Source organism: Nicotiana tomentosiformis, chromosome 10 (genome assembly GCF_000390325.3).
Source record: "Nicotiana tomentosiformis chromosome 10, ASM39032v3, whole genome shotgun sequence".
NCBI classification, from domain to species: Eukaryota; Viridiplantae; Streptophyta; class Magnoliopsida; order Solanales; family Solanaceae; genus Nicotiana; species Nicotiana tomentosiformis.
In genome coordinates, this window is record NC_090821.1 from 948,492 (window position 1) to 952,670 (window position 4,179).

The following is a 4,179-nucleotide window of genomic DNA, read 5'->3' on the forward strand; positions in this document are numbered from 1 at the left end:
GTCATACATATCGAGAAGAATTTTTTTGACAACTTGTTTAATACTCTAATGGATGTCAACAACAAGACAAAGGATAATTTGAAGACCAGGATGGACTTAAAGGAATACTATAGGCGAAGTGAGTTGTACTTGACATATTTGAACAACAAGATTTAGAAACTCAAGGTCAAAAAGAAAAGTAAGAAAGGAGCTGCAATGGAGTCTGAGTCTGAGTTTGAGTCTGAGGAGGAGACTGATTCTGAATAGGCTATTTGAATGTTTTAGAATTGAAGTTAGAGACATGTGTAATTTATGTTGTTTGATAGTTGGTTGTTTGATTAGTTGCTTGAATTATTATAAATATTACTGTTCGTTTTGTAGTAAATATTGAATTTGGATTGTTATATTAGGTTTTTGTTTGGTTGTTAGGTATTTGGTTGACTATTTTATTTGGCAGGTGGTATAACTAAAAATATAGCAGAATTCTACTTAAAAATGCTAGATTTGCAACTGAATCAGTCACAAATTTCACTAGGAATTACCCATATTTGCGACTGATTCAGTCACAAATTGAAAATTTCTAATAAAATTTAATTAAGTTTTGCGACTGAATCAATCGCAAATAAAGAAATATCGATATTTTTAATTAATTAATAATAGATATTTACGATTGTTTCACTCAGAATAATTAAATAAAAATTAATTTTATTTTTTAATTTTCTGACAGAATCAATTGCAGTTTTTAATTTATATTTATTTTTTTAATTTTGTTCAGCGATTGAATCAGTCGCTAAATTTGCGACTGATTCGGTCGCAAATGGCCTAATTTTAAATGTCCCCGTATTTTTTCAATTTGTGATTGAATCCGTCACAAATTTTTGACTGATTATGTCGCAAATATATTGCGACCACTTGTTTTCCGACTGACACTTTTCAATCGAAAATTCGTAAAAAAAATCCGATATCCGACCGATTTAACGGTCGCAAATTTGTTATTTTTTAGTAGTGCATGCTCCGTGCTTCTAAAGTGCGTTCACATATTTGGGAACACTTTGAGGTGGTAGAAGAAAATGAAGAAGTTCGCAAAGTAGAGTGCAAGAACTGTGGTCGAGTCTTTAATGTTCATCGAAAGTGGGAGGGAACAATTGATTTAAAGAGGCGTATCAAGGGTTGTCTTGTGCGTCCTCCAGGAATTCATATTTAAGTTGATTTGAGATAATTTGGATTATTTTGAATTTGTTAAACTTATTTAAGTTTAATGTGTTAGTTTAAAAGACAAGTTAATTTGAAATATTATCATGCAACGAAAATATGAAATGAAAACTTTTGAAGTTTGATCCTTACATATTGGTCTTATTAAAGAATTTTATGTAGCCACTTAATTTCAAATTTTAAATTTATAACTTTAAAGTTTAATTTTATGCCATAAAATACTTATTTTATTATTTAAAAGTTTACAAATACTTAAGTAACAATTACATTGAACAAGAAAACATAATACACTAAAAGAAATAAAAAAATTAACCTGGCCCGGTCTGGACCCACCAAAACCCGAAATATCCTAGCCCACTAACATTCAGGAATCCCAATCCACTAATCAGCCCGCTCCACTAATCGGACGAGCTATTTTTTTCCATGTCCAGCCCGGTCCAGCCCGTCCAATAAACACCCATAGTTTTAATCTGCTTAAAAAAATAATATTTTTTTATATTTAAAAATTATTTTAACTTTAAATTTTTTAATTTTACTCTTGATAAGATACTTTTATATTCTCATAAATAACATGATAAGAGCACAAATTTCAAATTTTGATTTTTTGAACATCACATCTGGTCAGACAAATGCAGTGAAAGACATTGCAGACTATGTGGACGGTAACGTAACAGATATATCCGCAGCTAGCCAACTTCGCTTTCTAACGGTTAAGGTGTTAGCTAGAAAATGAGAAGACATATTTGAAAATTAGAAGAGAAGTTCGAAGATTTTTTCAGGAAACTAGGAAAGTAATAGTGACATATTTGAAAATTAGAAGACATTATAGAATTGCAGTCAGAGGCGAACCGATGCAATAGGTAGAGTAGGTAGAGGGGTCACCTGTACTCATAAAGTTCGGCAAAATTTTTATGTGTATATATATAGCAAATGATGATATATTAATAGTGAGCAATCTATATATAAGCAGATTTTGATTGAATCAATAAGTGCATCCGTAATCTTTAAATTCTGAGCCCGCCTCTAATTGCAGTAACTTAAAACCAATTAATTTTCCGTTTATTTCTTTGCTAGAGAGAAACGCAAGAAGGTACTTTGGAAATATATCCTATTCCCTCCTTATCCAACGGAAGAAATGGAAATGTGAACAAAATATTGAAAAGAAACATAGTACTAAGCACTTAGTAAAGTTTCATTCTCTCTCCTTGTTAGGACCGAAAAATCAGGTGTCATGCGAAAGCTAGTAAAGCAACACTTGAACGGCGATAAATCAGACAACAAAAGAGAATTCTATCAAAAGAGATACAAATATTTAACGTGGTTCGGTTAATTGACATACGTCCACGGCGGAGATGAGCAATCCACTATATTAAAGAGAGTATAAAATATCGAAAGAACAACCTCATGAAGAGGCAAACACAAGTAACACACTAACACTTGTCCCGTAATATTATCCCCCTAAACACGACTCTCAAACTCTATATGGCTACATTGTGAATGCTATTGAATGAGAAGGAATGATCCTCAATTTATAGAAGTCCTAACCTTTTCCTACAAGAAAAAGACTAGCCAAATATGTTAGATTTATAATTTTCTTCTACAAGAAAAAAAACTCAATTATGGTAAACATGTTGTCCTTTCCTACGAGAGATAGAAAAATTAAATATGGTAAGAAAATTAGGACAACTCCTAACACTCTTTTCCTTTCAAAAATGTCCAAACTCAATTGTACAATAACAACAACATACCTAGTAAAATCTTATAAGTAGGGTGTGAAATAGATAATGTGTACGAATATCTTACCCCTGTCTTAAAGAGTTAGGGAGGTTATTTCATATATACTCTCGACTCAATATACCCTCGACTCAAGAATAGTATATTCAAACACAGTGTGGTTCAAATTCAAGGAGGCAGATAGGGTCGGTGGAGTAATGTCAAAAATGCAGATTTCAAAAAGGCTTTTGGATATTCACGTGGGACTGTGGAAATTAAAGGACATGGTCGATATGGGCGCTTAGTATCTCAGGGCTTTGCAGAAGAAAATGAATGAGGTTAAAATGACAAACACAGATGAATTATTTGCTTTGAAATTGGCTCCTGGATTAGCTTTTCCTCATCTAATTATGAGACAGTGTTTGGCCAAATTGATATTTTTGTTTGGGTCAAATCTTAATTACTCAATGCCTACCAAAAGAAAGATAGACCAAAAGTTGGGTACTGATACGAATTTAGGCAAGGACCAAGACTCTTGGTCCAAGAGGAGTTTGATCACTGTTAGAATAAGAGTAATTTCATAACATTATTACTTCTTCCATTTTGTGGCACATTTTCTTTATAGTATTTTTCAAAAGAATAATATATTTTATATTTATAAATACAACAATAACAACCCAATATAATTCCACTTGTGGGGTTTGGGGAGGATAGTGTGTACGCAGACCTTACCCCTACTCTAGGGTAGAGAGGTTGCTTCCGATAGACCCTCGGCTCCCTCCCTCCAAGAACTCCCAACCTTGCTTTTGGGGTGACTCGAACTCACAACCTCTTGGTTGGAAATGGATGATGCTTATAAATAATTTAACTAAATTTTTTATTTTTCCTTAATGAAGTAAATATTTATGGTTTGTTTTAAGACCAAATATTTCAAAAAAAATTATTTATTAAACTTTATGCTCAGTCAAATACGGATGACACATAAATTAGAACTGAAAAAATACATGTTTTCGGCATATAATGGTAATCAATCAAAGTTGAATCGGCGGTCCAACAAAAACATCTTGTGCAATACACAAGGGGACAGTGGCGGAGGCTAGTTTTCAGCCAAGTGGGTTAAAAAAGAAAAAAAAACGTTAACAAATAAAAGAGACTGTAGCCAGTCGAAATTGAACCGGCCTAGCAAATATTTTGAACCCCTTGACCACTAAATTATGCTTTTGAGTTGTGTCAAGAAGATTCAAAATAAATATATATAGAAATACAAATCGGATT